The 18088-nt window shown below is 45.0% G+C and overlaps 1 long non-coding RNA gene across 1 annotated transcript; it reads right to left on the minus strand.

Moving 5' to 3' along the window:
- Window positions 1-663: 663 nt before the first annotated feature.
- LOC130294048 (uncharacterized) lies at window positions 664-16574 on the minus strand. Its single transcript, XR_008848368.1, has 4 exons — window positions 16460-16574; window positions 13843-13942; window positions 1192-1378; window positions 664-1012 (listed from the first exon to the last, which is right to left on the minus strand). It is a non-coding gene; the product is annotated as an uncharacterized LOC130294048 (long non-coding RNA).
- Window positions 16575-18088: the final 1514 nt, after the last annotated feature.

Here is an 18088-nt window from a genome sequence, read left to right on the forward strand (position 1 = left end):
AACATATATACACCATTATGAGATAGTAACTTAAAGGCACTAAAAGGCCTAGCTCCAACAATCAAAATACCGTATTTTTCGCCGTATAAGACGCACTTTTTCTTCCCCAAAACTGGGGGGAAAAAGTCGGTGCGTCTTATACGGCGAATACACCCCTATCGCGGCGGTCCCTGCGGCCATCAACGGCCAGGACCCGCGGCTAATACAGGACATCACCGACATCACCGGGGGGGACCTTACCTGCCTCCTCGGTGTCTTCTCCGTTCAGGGATCCCCTGTATGGCCGGCGCTTTCCTTCCTCGTCATCAAGTCGTCGCGTACATGCATCGGCGTGCATAACAACGTGATAGCGGCGACGGAGAGTGAGGATACCCGGCCGGCAGCAGAGACATTCCAGAGCGACGGGGACACGGCGACAGCGATGGAGCGACATCCAGGGCAGCGGTGACGGGTCCGGAGCGGCGGGGACACATGAGTATTACCTGTCCGGGCATGCTGGGAGTTGTAGTTTTGCATCATCTGGAGGTCCGCAGGTTGAAGACCACTATTGGGTTCAAAATCTATTGGGTTCAAAATCTTTTTTTTTAGATTTTGCCCCTAAAAATTGGGTGCGTCTTATACGCCGGTGTGTCCTATAGGACGAAAAATACGTTAATTTTAGTGCCTACAACACCCACTCCAGCCCTGAAACACAAGACTGCGTAAGAATGTATATTATATTCTTAAAGGTACATGTCTAAATAACCTGTATACAAAATTATACCCTACAACATAATCGATCAACAAAAATGTTACATTCAGGAACATTCACAAGGTGAAGTTTAATGTTAAAGTGGGTTGTGATTGATGGCCCATCACATATCCTAACCAGGTTGTTAGGTGAGTGGGGTCAGTCTGTTACGTGATATGTTCTGGATTATATGTCCTGTAGATTCACAAGAGCTTGTTTTAGCCTGGGGATTCCCATATTTTCACTGTACCAGTTCCTACACTAAAGAAGAAGCCATGATACCTATAATAACAGAAATTTCAGAAAGACAATGTTAGAAGAAACTTTGTATCTTATCAGTGAAAAATGCCTTTTATCTCCACATATATCTACTTACTAAGGGATCAGTTACCATGCATTCCATACAGGTATATGGAGAAGAGGTGGGAAAAGGGAGAGGTAGAGAGTCTACAAGAACTTACATGGAGTATTAGATATCGCCGCAGGGCTTGATAAATTGGTTACACTGCTCAGTACTGCTATATAATGCTGCTGCTGCTTCTGAGGGTGTGATACAAAGATACGAGAGAGCAGGACCCCCTCTTCTGTGTGTGCAGTGTATGGAAGATGTCATAGAAGTTTGGCTACACCAAGTTGAAGTCTGGAAATCTGGTGAAAAATGACAAATACAAGTTATATAATGGTTAGAAATAGTACTACTCATCATTCACACACAAACACACACAACAGCTTATCCTGGAAAGTCACCTGAAGCAAGGTACACATTAACAATTGCTCCATGTGTTTATGCAAGAAGTAAAAGCCATAGACAAACCCATATGGAAAATAAGTGTGCTCTTTTTTTAAATAAAAATAAATAAATAAATAAATTAATTAATTAATTAATTAATGGTTAAGACTTATACCTTTAAGTGAACCCTGCTAATAAAGTTTATAGAAATGTCTCTACCTTTAAAAATCGTCATCAGGTTGTATACATTATTTTCTATTGCTTTTATATAGGGCAATATATTCTGCAATGTTGTACAGATATTGTCATCACTTACATCAGTTTTTGTTTCATTGGGGCTCACAAGCTTGTTTTCCTTCAAAACCAAAATGCTAGTGAGGTCCTAGACTGTCAAGGAAAGAGGGCTCAGGTTAACACCACCATGAGATCAGTGGTGACCACCCCTAAAATTTCTATGGACAACAACAATATCCAAAGACTGTCAACGTAGTGGTCACCATTGCTCAGTTCACAGGGAGAAAACTTAGGACAGTGTTTTTCAACCAGGGTGCCTCCAGCTGTTGGAAAATTACAACTCCCAGCAGGCCCGGACAGCCGTTGACTGTCCAGGCATGCTGGGAGTTGTAGTTTTGCAAAAGCAGGGGGCACCCTGGTTGGGAAACACTGAGTTAGGATCACACTTTATTAAGAGCAGTGGTAGACTGCAGCAATATCCATCCATAGACATGACATCATTGCTGCACATCTACATAGCAAACTGTTTTCACACATAATATTATGCACTAAGCTCCCTCTAGTTGTGTCTGCAAAAGGCAAAAAAATACAAAATGTATCGTTTTGTTTATGTAACGCAGCGTTCCCCAACCAGTGTGCCTCCAGCTGTTGCCAAACTACAACTCCCAACATGCACTGACAATCAAACACTGTCAGGGCATTACAGGAGTAGTAGTTTTGCAACAGCTGGAGAGCCAGAGGTTGGGAAACACTGATGTGGATGTAGCCTTGTGTGTCTGCTAGTAGCAGATCTGCATTGGGAAATCTGCTTTAACGGTACGTTTTTGCTGGTTTTCCGCTCTGTATTTGAAAGTGGGCGGGCTCTTCTTGGCTGTATGCAGCAGATTTTCCGCGGTGAAATTTACGCTGCGGAAAATCCGCCGCAGTCCCCACTGACTTCAATGGGGCTTACGGCGGATTTTCCGCAGCCTAAATTCCGCAGTGGAAAATTGGGAAGAGCCCACCCACTTTCAAATACGCAGCGGAAAGCCTGCAAAAAAATCTGCTCGTGTGAACATACCCTTAGGGTATGTTCACACGAGCAGACCCACAGCGTATTTTATGGTGCAGATCTGCCGCTGAAGGACCGCTGCATGGTGGCTTTACATGTGCCTGCTCGGAGTGGCAATACGCCGCTACGAGCAGAAACACTATGAACTGCGAGTCGCATCGCGCATGCGCAGTATACCCGCACATCGCGGCCGCTCCCCCAGCTCCATGAGCTAGGCCGAGAGCTTCCGCGATGCGCGGGTATACTGGGCATGCGCGCTGCGACTCGCACATTGCAGTGTGTCTGCTCGTAGCGGAGCATTGCCGCTCCGAGCAGGCACATGTAAAAGCACCATGCAGGGGTCCTTCAGCGGCGGACCTGCAGCATAAAATACGCTGTGGGTCTGCTCGTGTGAACATACCCTTACGATCAAACACACAGGGCTACACGGCTGTAGCAGGAAACCTACTCTAGTGCAGTGTTTCCCAACCAGTGTGCCTCCAGCTGTTGCAAAACTACAATTCCCAGCATGCCCGGACAGCCGAAGGCTGTCCGGGCATGCTGGGAGTTGTAGTTTGGCAACAGCTTTAGGCACCCTGGTTGGGAAACACTGCTCTAGTGACTGGCATCAGTGCATTTGCAGCATGAAAAACGCTGTGGATGTGCTACATGTGACCCTCCTACCCTAAATGTATATTGGATCAGTTCACAAAATCGGTTTCACCTGGATTTTCGGCAAGCGTTTCTTATACACAATTATGACACTTTATGCAACAAAATATGTTTTCATGTATTCCATGTTCATTGTCAGTCTTTTATTTACAAAGTATGACATAAACCATGGTTATTCAAAAGTGTTTTCCCAAAATAGCACTAAATACTATACAGGGAAGGCGCAATTACAAATCAGAAAAAGTTCTGATGCAATATTGACAGCTTATCAGGGTTATCCTATTGATCAAAAGGTATAGCATTTCTTAAAGTGGGATCTTGGGGTGGTATGTCTTATACATATCAGATCCATATGGCTGACACTGTGGACTCTGGGGTTTGTCAAGCACACTGTTCGACACATGCTTATCCAACAGCCTCCTGGACCTAGGGCAGGGTTTCCCAACCAGGGTGCCTCCAGCTGTTGCAAAACTACAACTCCCAGCATGCCCGGACAGCCTTCGGCTGCCCGGGCATGCTGGGAGTAGTAATTTTGCAACAGCTGGAGGCACCCTGGTTGGGAAACACTGACCTAAGGTATAGGCCCATCCGAAGACTCCAAGCCTAATCTAGCTCTGATTCCCTCCAACCACCCCCAAATCAGATTATTCTTGTAAGAACAGTATCAAAGTATATATGCTTTGAGTCTTATGTTTATGAGTGAAGATATACTTTATGAGGGGAATTCATTAGAGATGAGAGAACTTACAGTAAATTCGATTCGTCACGAACTTCTCGGCTCGGCAGTTGATGGTTTTCCTGCATAAATTAGTTCAGCTTTCCGGTGCTCCTGTGGGCTGGAAAAGGTGGATACAGTCCTAGGAGACTCTTTCCTAGGACTGTATCCACCTTTTCCAGTCCACCGGAGCACCTGAAAGCTGAACTAATTTACGCAGGATAAGTCATCAACTGCCGAGCCGAGAAGTTCGTGACGAATCAAATTTACTGTAAGTTCGCTCATCTCTAGAATTCATCAATTGTTGAGTATGTTGACTATTTTAGAGCAGAAAAGTTACGTTTGATGTTACTTTCCTGCACCAAGTTCATCAAATGTCGCCCAAGTTCATCAAATGTCGCATGCCACTTGATGAATTTACCGGCTCCAACACCCATGGTACCCGTTTAGACTGCTTTACAGGGCTGAAGTAAATGAGTGTGGGTTTGTGTCTAAAAGACGGCAGCTTTCTGAGAAAAGTCGCACATAATGAATCAGTGCCCACTGCATGAGACTAGTCTAAAGCACTGCAAAGGGGGGTTTACTTTCAAATATGATCAAAGCAAAATGGATGATTGGATGGTTAAAGGGATTATCCAGGAAAAAAAATGTTTTTATATCAACTGGCTCCAGAAAGTTAAACAGATTTGTAAATTATTTCTATTAAAAAAAAATCTTAATCCTTTCAGTACTTATGAGCTGATGAAGTTGAGTTGTTCTTTTCTGTCTAAGTTCTCTCTGATGACACGTGTCTCAGGAACCGCCCAGTTTAGAAGCAAATCCCCATAGCAAACCTCTTCTACTCTGTGCAGTTCCCGAGACAAGCAGAGATGTCAGCAGAGAGCACTGTTGCCAGACAGAAAACAACAACTCAACTTCAGAAGCTGATAATTATTGAAAGGATTAAGATTTTTTTTATAGAAGTAATTTACAAATCTGTTTAACTTTCTGGAGCCAGTTGATATATAAAAAAAAAAAAAGTTTTTTCCTGGAATACCCCTTTAATGTTAACAGCTGGCACAATGCTTTATCTGTGTAGTCCGACCTTGCCAATTAAAATGAAGACATCATCTTTGGCTAGGGACATGGTGTAACCTTCTACAAGCACGTCCTGGCCGGCTCTGTTTCTGCAGCAAAAGGTTATAATGGGACCAGCGTGTTCCTATCTGAAGTCCATTCCCATTCACCCCCCTGAATGGCTTTCCCCAGTAACGCAACATCTGGAGCGGCACAGTGGGTAATGAGAGACGTTGCGTCTGACCCCGTAGCAATGCAGGGGGTTCAGCCCAGCTCCCTGGGAGCCGGAGCTGACTCACAGCCGGCTGCTGCATCTGCGAGCCTTGGTTCCAAGTGAGCACGGAGGATTCCAACTCATAGGGCTTGGCTGAGAGCCCTGCACAACAGCAGCTGATGGGCCAAACAGCTGTTCTATTAATACAAGGAGCTCCCCCTCACTTTAGTTTTACACGCACACATGGGTGTGAAATGCTCCGACTGTCTCCAACCACTATGCTCCAATCTTGTGGACATAATGGGTATTAGGGTACATAGGGAGGTAGCAGAGCTAAATTTGCTATTTGGCGCAACTGGCTTTGATATCACAATCTGTAGTTTTGTCTAGGCCTACAGTATCTAAACTCACAAGCCCAAACAATGAAAGGGTATGTGCACCTTTATTAAAGGGGTTATCCAGGAAAAAAAACTTATATATATATATATGTACATATATATATCAACTGGCTCCAGAAACGTAAACAGATTTGTAAATTACTTCTATTAAAAAATCCTTTCAGTACTTATGAGCTGCTGAAGTTGAGTTGTTCTTTTCTGTCTAAGTGCTCTCTGATGACACCTGTCTGAGGAACTGTCCAGAGTAGAAGCAAATCCCCATAGCAAACCTCTTCTACTCTGTTCAGTTCCCGAGACAAGCAGAGATGTCAGCAGAGAGCACTGTTGTCAGACAGAAAAGAACAACTCAACTTCAGCAGCTGATAATTATTGGAAGGATTAAGATTTTTTAATAGAAGTAATTTACAAATCTGTTTAACTTTCTGAAGCCAGTTGAGATATATATATATATATATATATATATATATATATATGTATATATAAAAGTTTTTTTCCTGGAATACCCCTTTAAACATCTTCTAATATAAGAGAAGATGTCATTCTAAGCGTCTATGAGCCAAGACCAGCACCAATCATTAGAGCGAAGCCGCTACGACGCTCCAGCAAGCGCTGTGCCCTTTTGGCTTTCGTCAGCTTCACTCTGAGATTTCCGTGAGTGAAGCTGACGGGGCATTAAACTCCCATTGATTTCGATGGGAGCACCGTCAGCTTTATCCATAGATACAGAAAAACTCGGAAGCTGAATGCACACTGGACAGTTTCTTCATACTATTCAATAAATTGGGTCTCGGCACAAGGACCCCTACTAGTAACATCTTACATGTACCATTTAAGACCAGGGCTACACGGATTTTTGTGTCGTTATAGATTATGTTAACTATTGCATGACAGTTGTAGTCCAGAAGATTGCATGTGTATTGCCTTGCACTGCAGTTGTGGCTTTATTTGTTAAAGTCAATGATTAGTACTACAAGAAGTCGCAGTGGAAGTCCGAGGACTTGTTGCATTTGAAAAGCATTGGTGTTTGTTTATCTTGCATTTTTAATACACTGAATGTTATGTATTTTATTCTCCATGTGAAATAAAGTTCCAGTATTTTATCTGCTAGTAGTTGGAGGTCCTTCTCTTGGATATCCAATTTTAGGTTTAGAGACCCAAACTGAAAGCATCAGTTCAGGAGATTAAACACATAGGGGGAGATTTATCAAAACCTGTGTAGAGGAAAAGTGGTGCAGTCGCCCATAGCAACCAATCAGATCGCTTCTTTCATTTTTAAAGAGGCCTCTGAAAACCGTCACTAGTCCGGGGCCGGCCAGGAGCAGAGAAGAGGGCCTCCCGGTGAAGATGGACAGCCGGAACGACTAACCTTCCCCACCGGACGGTCCCTGCAGAATAGATGGCCCGGACCAGCTCACCCTTCCTTTCCACTGAGGGGAGGTGAGTAGAAAACTGGATGATGACGAAGGCTGCAGTGGTCTTCAACCTGCGGGCCTCCAGATGTTTCAAAACTACAACTCCCAGCATGCCCGGACAGCCGATGGCTGTCCGGGCATGCTGGGAGTTGTAGTTTTGCAACATCTGGAGGTCCGCAGGTTGAAGACCACTGATGAAGGGATTGACAGGCGGTGATGATGAAGGGGGGGGGATGATGACGGGGGTCTGGATGATGACGGGGGTGAAAATGACGGGGTGATGATGACGGGGGTGTTAATGACTGGGGTCTGGATGATGACAGGGGGGGATGATGTATTTCCCACCCTAGGCTTATAGTCGAGTCAATAACTTTTCCTGGGTTTTTGGGGTGAAATTAGGGGCCTCGGCTTACATTTGGGTCGGCTTATACTCGAGTATATACGGTAACTTAAAATAGAAAAAGAATGGGGATTAACCTTTTATGCACCTGTGCCAAGTATTGGGTCCCATCATTCCTTAGGAAAATCCTTGTGTCACGTCATCAATAGTGATGTCGCGAACATAACATTTTCGGTTCGCGAACGGCGAACGCGAACTTCCGCAAATGTTCGCGAACCGGGTGAACCGCTATTGACTTCAATGGGCAGGCGAATTTTAAAACCCACAGGGACTCTTTCTGGCCACAATAGTGATTTAAAAGTTGTTTCAAGGGGACTAACACCTGGACTGTGGCGTGCTGGAGGGGGATCCATGGCAAAACTCCCATGGAAAATTACATAGTTGATGCAGAGTCTGGTTTTAATCCATAAAGGGCATAAATCACCTATTATTCCTAAATGGTTTGGAATAACGTGCTTTAGCCCCCTTTAGGCAGAAAATAGAGCCCCCCTTTAGGCATCACATAGTTAGATCCCCCCTTTATGCAGCACATAGATTTCCCGATATTAGGCAGCACATAGTTAGAGCAACCCTTTAGGCATCACATAGTTAGATCCCCCCTTTAGACAGCACATAGATTCCCCGATATTAGGCAGCACATAGAGCCCCTTTAGGCAGCACATAGTTAGATCCCCCTTAAGGCATCACATAGTTAGATCCCCCTTAAGGAATCACATAGTTAGATCCCCCCTTTAGGCAGCACATAGATCCCCCCATATTAGGCAGCACATAGTTAGAGCCTCCCTTTAGGCAGCACATAGAGCCCCCTTTAGGCAGCACATATTTAGATCCCCCCTTTAGGCAGCACATAGATTCCCCCATATTAGGCAGCACATATTTAGATCCCTCCTTTAGGCAGCACATAGATTCCCCCATATTAGGCAGCACATAGTTAGAGCCCCCCTTTAGGCAGCACTGGTTTATTTCACAGCCAAAAAAGGCATTTTTTATTTTATTTGAACAACTGTCACACCAAATGTGATTTGCACTAGTGTGACAATGAGCAAAAAAGGTTGCCAAGCAGAGGTCCCCAACCAGGGTGCCTCCAGCAGTTGCAAGACACACGGACTAAACTTATAGCCCTTTTAATACTGCAGTTAGTTGCTTGAAGGAACTTAAGTTTTACACTGGAGTACCCCTTTTAACCAGCGGTCCCCTCCCAACCAGGGTGCCTCCAGCTGTTGCAAGACACACGGACTGATATTTGAGCCCTAAAAAGGGCTTTTTTGGGTGCTGTCCTTAAAACAGATGTTAGACTGGTGCTTTAGGAATAAACTGGACCCTGAATAGACCACCTAGCAGCAACCTAGCTATCACTTTCCCTATTACAGCAGGAGCAGCTTCTCTGTCCCTCCACTTCCTAAGCCTGCAGCATGCCGAATGAAGGTAAAATGGACTCCATGCAGGAGGTAGGAGGGTCTGGAAGGGAGGGACTGCTGCTGATTGGCTGTAATGTGTCTGCTGACTCTGACTCACAGGGTCAAAGTTTACCGCAATGTTAAAGTATAGGGGGCGAATTGAACTTCACATATGTTCGCCCGGCGATGCGAACGCGAACATGCTAAGTTCGCCGGGAACTGTTCGCCGGCGAACAATTTGCGACATCTCTAGTCATCAATATGTGCCTCCAGGACACCCGCTGGTCGGTGGCCAGGGGGTCCGGTCATAGAAACTTTGGGGGGAATCTTCTACTCGTGCTGCACCTGTTGATGGGCAGGGACTTGAATATTTCTCTCTATTTACTCGGCATCGCTCAAAAATATTCATGAAGGGTATAAAGAAGATCCTATCATATCATTACGGGAGACAATGTTTGAAGGATTTCTCCCTTAAACTTTCTGGAATCATAGGTTTGTATCTCATATTTACTTGCAGTGAACAACAAAAGCCAATGAATGCAATAAGCTCGGTGTGGGATACAAGAGTACCTGTGGTAAGAGTGACTATGGATCGGTAGTTAATTAAATAAAGCCGAATTAGGTTAATTTACAACATAATATCCATCATGACTGAGTGCGTCCCCAGCGAGTAGCGAAGAGGGAAAGGATTTTTTTATCAGTCCAACATGTCATTCTTAATAGTCTGCGCTACAGTCCATATAATGCAGGGCACAGTGGGACAAGTGTCTGTTTGCGATCATTTCCGACGTAATCATGTCTACATAGCAATGGAAGGCGAATCTGGAACAGCAAACTTTTAAAGGTGTAGACCTGTTACTTCAGTGAGTGCTGCAGGGTGTTCTGCTCAACGAGTTCACTCATACTGTGATAACAAATACACCATTGGGAGGCAACAGTGTGCTACAGAAGAGAGCTCTGTGGAAAGCGGCAAATGCACTGAAAACTCTCGGAAGTAGCCATGATTGTGCCGCGATGCTTATAAATAGGGGTAAGCACCTCTTTTCACCCAGTTGCAAGGTCACTTTTTTGTCTGATGCAGTTTCTGAAATTTTGTTTGAAATTATCACAGTGTAAAGAATTATTGATTTACCTTTGCAGGTTTTAAGACATGTTGTAGATAATAAAAACACAACACAGTATTTTAAAAGCTGTAGAACCGCAGGTTATAGACCACTGCCTGTTGGCGACACACACACATATATATATATATATATATATATATACACAGTGACCCCTCGACCTACGATGGCCCCGACATACGATCATTTCAACATGTGATGGCCTCTCAGAGGCCACCGCATGTTGAAGGCAGCATCAACATACGATGCTTTTGTATGTCGGGGCCATCGCATAAATGGCTATCCAGCAGCGCAGACTGCTTCAGCTGCCACCGGATAGCCGTTTACGGTGCCCCGTGTGGTCCGCTGACGATCTCTTACCTGTCCTCGGGGCTCCGGCGCGTCCTCTTCGGGATCCCCTGCATCGTCGGCGCTCTCCATCGTCGTCATCACGTCGCTGCGCACGCCGTCCCGTCATCCAATTGGAGCGGTGTGCGTAGCGACGTGATGGCGGCGACAGAGAGCGAGGATGCCGGGGAAGCAGAGGCCTTACCGGAGCGTCGGGGTCACCCCGGGGACGTGGCAACAGCGATGAAAGAAGACATCCGGGGCAGCGGTGACGAGCGGTGACTGTCCGGAGCGGCGGGGACAGGTGACTACAACTTCCTCTACCAGTGGTCTTCAACCTGCGGACATGCTGGGTGTTGTAGTTTTGCAACATCTGGAGGTCCGGAGGTTGTAGACCACTGTCCTAAACTTTACATTTCACGGATCCCTCAACATACGATGGTTTCAACAAACGATGGTCCATTTGGAACGGATTACCATCGTATGTTGAGGGACCACTGTATATATATATATATATATATATATACACATACACACACATATACATACACTGGCCACTTTAATAGGTAAACCGTGCTAGTACTAGGTAGGACCCCCTTTTGCCTTCAGAACTGCCTTCATTCTTCATGGCATACTTTCTACAAGGTACATGGACATGATGGCATCATTCAATTGCTGCAGATTTGTCGGCTGTACATCCATGTTGCGGATCTCATGTTTCACCACATCCCAAAGGTGACCTGGTGGATTGAGATCTGGTGACTATAGAGGCCATTGGAGTCCAGTGACCTCATTGTCATGTATGAGATGATGGGAGCTTTGTGACATGGAGCATTATCCTGCTGGAAGTAGCCATCAGAAGACGGGTCCACTGTGGTCATAAAGGGATGGACATTGTCAGCTACAATACTCAGGTAGGCTGTCCTGTTTATACAATGATCATTTGGTGTTACGAGGACCAAAGTGTGCCAACTAAATGTCCCCCACCCCATTACATCACCACCAGCAGCTTGAACCACTAATATAAAACAGGATAGATCCATGCTTTCATGTTATTTACGCCAAATTCCGACCCTGTGTTCTAAATATCACAGACGGAATAGAGACTCATCAGACCAGACAACATTTTTCCATTCATCCATTTAGTGAGCCTGGTTGAATGGTAGCCTCGATTTCCTATATTTATCTAACAGGAGTGGCACCCGGTGTGGTCTTCTGCTGCTGTAGCCCATATGCTTTAATGTTCGATGTGTCGTGCATTCAGAGATGGTATTCTGCCTACCTTTTTCTCAACAAGGCATTTTCATCCACACAACTGCGGCGCATTGAATATTTCCCATTTTCAGACCATTCTCTGTAAACCCTAGAGATGGTTGTGCGTGAAAATCCCAGTAGATGAGCAGTTTCTGAACCACTCAGACCAACCCATCTGGCACCAACAACTATGCCATGTTTAAAGCCACTTTAATTGTCTTTCTTCCCCATTCTGATGCTTGGTTTGAACTTCAGCCAGTTGTCTTGACCACATCTACTTGCCTAAACATGCACAAGCCATGTGATTGGCTCATTAGCTATTTGTATTACAAAGCAATTCCTAATAAATACTGAAAAGTATAAAGAACAGACTAAGGCCCCATTCACACTACAGTCAGATGGTCTGTATGGAGTCCATTTGTAGTCCCATGAGATCTGATAGAAAGCATAAGCGCAGTATGCCAAGCTATTTTTCATGTTACAATGATGGGCACCTCAACAGAACCTGAAGGACCACATTATAAGCCATCGGGTCCAGCACATCAATCATAATTCCTGTTGTAACAGAAGCCATGACAGCAGCGTGCATGGGAGTCAATTTCAGGTGCATACAGACCTACTAAACTCATACTTGTAAAAGGTTCCTGTTTGTTTTATTAGATTTTTGGGGGCCCCTTAAAGGTGTACTCCCGTGGAAAACTTTTTTTTATTTAAATCAACTGGTGACAGAAAGTTAAACAGATTTGTAAATTACTTCTACTAAAAAATCTTAATCCTTCCAGTACTTATTAGCTGCTGAATACTACAGAAGAAATGGTTTGGTTTTTGGAACACAGAGCTCTCTGCTGACATCATGACCACAGTGCTCTCTGCTGACATCTCACCATTTTAAGAACTGTCCAGAGTAGGAGAAAATCCCCATAGCAAACATATGCTGCTCTGGACAGTTCCTAAAATGGACAGAGATGTCAGCAGAGAGCACTGTGGTCATGATGTCAGCAGAGAGCTCTGTGTTCCAAAAAGAAAACCATTTCCTCTGTAGTATACAGACCCTAAAAAGTACTGGAAAGATTAAGATTTTTTAATAGAAGTAATTTACAAATCTGTTTAACTTTCTGGCACCAGTTAATTAAAAAATAAAAAAAAGTTTTCCACGGGAGTACCCCTTTAAGTTAGTAGACCTAGATTTGCCTAGTTTCTACACCAGCCTTGCAGATGGGCCCAATTGGGTAATGATGACTATCAAGGACCCAACTATTTCTTTATCACCCATAGAAATTCACAGACTTGAGAGCATAAGGGTACGTTGACATGGGCGGATTTATTTGCGGGTTTCCCGCTGCGTATTTGAAAGGGGGTAGGCTTTTTGCGGTTTTCCGTAGCCGATTTTCCACTTGTGGAATTTACGCTGCAGAAAATACGACGCAAGCCCCATTGAAGTCAGTAGGGTGTGCAGCGGACGTTCAGCCGCGGAAAATCTGCTGCGGACAGCCGAGAAGAGCCGGCCCCCTTTCAAATACGCAGCGGGAAATGTGCAAATAAATCCGACCGTGTGAACGTACCCTTAGACAGATTTAAATCCAACCTGCCCTATCCTTCAAACTATGGATACCACAGATCAACTGAAAATACTATGTATAAAGTGATCTTATGGCACTTTATGTTGAGGTGTTTACCATTAAAGGGGTATTCCAGGCAAAAACTTTTTTTTATATATTAACTGGCTCCGGAAAGTTAAACAGATTTGTAAATTACTTCTATTAAAAAATCTTAATCCTTCCAATAGTTATTAGCTTCTGAAGTTTCCTGTCTAACTGCTCAATGATGATGTCACGTCCCGGGAGCTGCGCATGATGGGAGAATATCCCCATAGGAACTGCACAGCTCCTGGGACGTGAGTCATCAGAGAGCAGTTAGACAGAAAACAACAACTCAACTTCAGAAGCTAATAACTATTGGAAGGATTCAGATTTTTTAATCGAAGTAATTTACAAATCTGTTCTTTCCGGAGCCAGTTGATATATAAAAAAAAGTTTTGGCCTGGAATACCCCTTTAAGTTACTTAGATATATCGTTGTAAATATAGCTAAAAAATATATATATAATCTTCGTAACCCTTGTAAATATGGCCCTAAGTGACCAATCTCCTTACTTGTTATACGTTGCCAATGCTTCCACCCTGTGAACTTTATTTGGCATTGGTTTCTATGGCTGCTCTAACACAACACCTCAATAAAAAGTGCAGGTCCAACCTACATGAAAAGGTTAGGAAATGACAAACTGTTAAATGGCTTTAACCCCTTAACTTTACACACATCATAAACCCAAACAAATGTAAAAAAAAAAAAACTATAAACCTTAATCTCTAAAGCAGTGTTTCCCAACCAGCGTGCCTCCCGCTGTTGCAAAACTACAACTCCCAGCATGCCCGGACAGCCTTTGGCTGTCCGGGCATGCTGGGAGTTGTAGTTTTGCAACAGCTGGAGGCACCCTGGTTGGGAAACACTGCTCTAAAAATTAGGCTCCTTGTACACAAAGTTACATTGGCACTGTACTACACAGCAATAGACTCATTGTGCCGCCATAGGGTGCTTTATACAGCTATGGAAATATTGTCCTATAGGAGCATTGCTTCAAGTGCAGAATGGTTCTGTTGTGCCTATGGAATCAAAATATGAATGGAATCCAGGGCATACATACAGAATTACAGTATGGCCCACAGAAGTCTATAGTTGGCGCATTAGGGTTCATGAAGTAGAAAAAAACAGCTTGCTTGGGCTCATATAGGCATGTATAAGTACGGTGTAGCCAGCTTAAAGGGGTACTCCGGTGGAAAACTTTTATTTTTTTAAATCAACAGGTGCCAGAAAGTTAAACAGATTTGTAAATTACTTCTATTTAAAAAATATTAATCCTTCCAGTACTTATTAGCTGCTGAATACTACAGAAGAAATTATTTTCTTTTTGGAACACAGACCTCTCTGCTGAATCACGAGCACAGTGCTCTCTGCTGACATCTCTGTCCATTTAAGGAACTGTCCAGAGTAGGAGAAAATCCCCATAGAAAACATATGCTGCTCTGGACAGTTCCTAAAATGGACAGAGATGACAGCAGAGAGCACTGTGCTCGTGATGTCAGCAGAGAGCACTGTGTTCCAAAAAGAAAACCATTTCCTCTGTAGTATTCAGCAGCTAATAAGTACTGGAAGGATTAAGATTTTTTTTAATAGAAGTAATTTACAAATCTGTTTAACGTTATGGCACCAGATGATAAAAAAAAAGGATTCCACTGGAGTACCCCTTTAACATTAGAGGTCCTATTAATGCCTAGTGACATGGCTTTGTATCCCCCCAAACCCCGGTTGTTAAACGCCCCTGTCCATGAAGTCTAAATCTTATAAGGCTCATTTCACACTATGAATTTCTCCATTTACAAACTTCCGTCACATGTTCCGTCACTACAGCTGCAAAACCCGGCCGTTACAAAACCCCTGACGGCCATGACTAATTTGCATTGCAGCCTATGGGGTTTTGTAACTGCCCGTTTGCACCCGTATATGCATGCAGTAATTTTTCCGCCACGATGTCCCGTCACTGTATAACGCCCGTAATGCATTACGGGCATATACGGGTGCAAACGGGCAGTTACAAAAGCCCATAGGCTGCAATGCGATTTAGTCACGGCCGTCAGGAGTTTTGTAACGGCCGGGTTTTGCAGCTGTAGTGATGGAACTGGTGACGGAAGTTTGTAAACTGAGAAATTCATAGTGTGAAAGGAGCCTAAAACTTTTAACCTGTCTATACAAATGGCCCCCAATTTTTTCCCTCAGCCAGTGAGGATGGTAAAGGGAGGGGAAAATATGTGATTGTATTAAATAATTTAGTAAAATGAATATGTACTGTATTTTTCGCCATATAAGACGCACTTTTTCTTCCCCAGTTTCCCCAGGGGGGGGGGGGGGGGGGGAGTTGGTGCATCTTATACGGCAAATACCGCGGCGGTCCATGCGGCCATCAACGGCCGGGACCCGCGGCTAATACAGGACATCACCGATCGCGGTGATGTCCTGTTTTAACCCTTCAGACGCGGCGATCAAAGCTGACCGCCTCGTCTGAAGCGAAAGTGACACTAACCCGGCTGCTCAGTCGGCTGTTCGGGACCGCCGCGGTGAAATAGCGGCGTCCCGAATAGCCTACAGGACACCGGGAGGGACCTTACCTGCCTCCTCGGTGTCTGCTCTGTGCCGGGATCCCCTTCATGGCCGGCGCTCTCATTCGTCATCATCACGTCGTCGCGCACGCCGTCCCGTCATCCAATAGGAGCAGCGTATGTAGCGACGTGATGGCGGCGACGGAGAGCGAGGATACCGGGCAGCAGAGATGTTCGGGAGCGACGGGGACACGGCGACAGCGATGGAGGGCGACATCCAGGACAGCGGTGACGAGCGGTGATGGGTCCGGAGCGGCGGGGACACGTGAGTATTACCTCCTATACCAGTGGTCTTCCACCTGCGGACCTCCAGATGTTGCAAAACTACAACTCCTGGCATGCCCGGACAGCCAACGGCTGTCCGGGCATGCGGGGAGTTGTAGTTTTGCAACATCTGGAGGTCTGCAGGTTGAAGATCACTGTCCTATACTCCATATGCGTCTTATGTGCCGGAGCTTCTTATATGGCGAAAAATACAATATATATATATATATATATAAATAGATAAATAAAAAATATTATAAAAAACAAACAAACGTAACACAATGTAATTGTTTACTTGCAGTCCCTGTGTTCGGTGACTCTCGCCCTCCTGTACGGTTCTCGGCTGAGTCCCATTTCCAGAGGTCATTAAATCTTGATTAATCGCGGAAACGATATCAATGTTCGCCGGCGCATCGTGATTCTCATTACAGCAAGTTAACCACTCAGCTACTGCACATCAGGAACCGGAGAAAATGGTCTGCTTTATATCCTAGGTCTGCATCCTTGTAGAAGAACCATTAAGCCAAAAGGGAAAAACAAAGTAAAAAAACGGAAGCAAGCTTAGGATCTCCGAGCTACCCAGTCCCTAATCAAGTCACGGCCAGGTCACACAGAGGCCGGAATTAGATCATCACGAAGCAGCCATGGATTTCCAGATGGGAGCACTAAATCTAAAAAATTTGTAGAAGAAATTGTTTCAACCACCTGCCTAAATGGCAGGAGCTGACCTGTGGAGCAGGCCCAATGGGGCACTCCAGGTTCTAGTAAACAAAGTTTGACTGAGTAATTTTAAAATATAATAAAGTAGAGTAGATGTTCACCAGAATTCGTAGAACAGATGACATAGTAAGCACGGAGAAGGACCTCAAACCATATGAAGCAGGTTATTGGGGAACTTTCCATAGCAAGCAACCCCTGGGCTCAGGACTTAAAGGGGTACTTCGGTGCTTAGACATCTTATCCCCTATCGAAAGGATGGGGGATAAGATGCCTGACCACGGGGGTCCCGCCGCCGGGGACCCCCATGATCTTGCACGCGGCACCCCGTTTGTAATCAGTCCCCGGAGCGTGACGTCACGCCTGCGCCCCCGTGTGACGTCACACTCCGCCCCTCAATGCAAGCCTACAGGACGGGGCGTGATAGCTGTCACGCCCCCTCCCATAGGCATGCATTGAGGGGCGGAGCGTGACGTCACACGGGGGCGCAGGCGTGACATCACACGCCGCCCGCCCCGTGGTCGCCCATAATCAGACCCGGAGCGAACACGCTCCGGCGACTGATTACAAACGGGGTGACGCGTGCAAGACCACGGGAGTCCCCAACGGCGGATAGGGGATAAGATGCCTAAGCATCGGAGAACCCCTTTACCTGTCACCAAATAAAACTTTTAATATAGTGTTCCTTGTGTAATTAACAGACACTTTCCCATTCACTTGCTTTTAAAATTATCAACATAAATATGTTTAAAATGTAATAGAAAAAATGGCCACTAGGTGGCTCTGTTCTGTTCCCCACCACAATTAATACAGTAAATTTGGTCTCATCCCGGTCTAGCAGGAGCCAAACCCAAAAAAAGTGTTTCTCTGCACTGAGCTTAAAGGGGTTCTCCACCATAAGGTGATTTTAGTACGCACCTGGCAGACAGTAATGGACATGCTTAGGAAGGATCTGCGCTTGTCTTGGGGCTAAATGGCTATGTTGTGAGATTATCATAACACTGTGGCTAGCTTTTTGTGAACTGGTATTTCCTGTTTGACTTTTCTTTTTTTTACTACAAATCCCACAATTCCATTTCCCTCCCTCCCACACATCAGCCACCCCACCCATTGAAACATAAATGAGCTGCATCCATTCAAAAGACCTAAGGTTTTCAATCAGGGTGCCTACAGCAGTTGCATTAGTTGCAGATTGATCTCTCTCCCA

This window comes from Hyla sarda, chromosome 10 (genome assembly GCF_029499605.1).
Source record: "Hyla sarda isolate aHylSar1 chromosome 10, aHylSar1.hap1, whole genome shotgun sequence".
NCBI lineage: Eukaryota > Metazoa > Chordata > Amphibia > Anura > Hylidae > Hyla > Hyla sarda.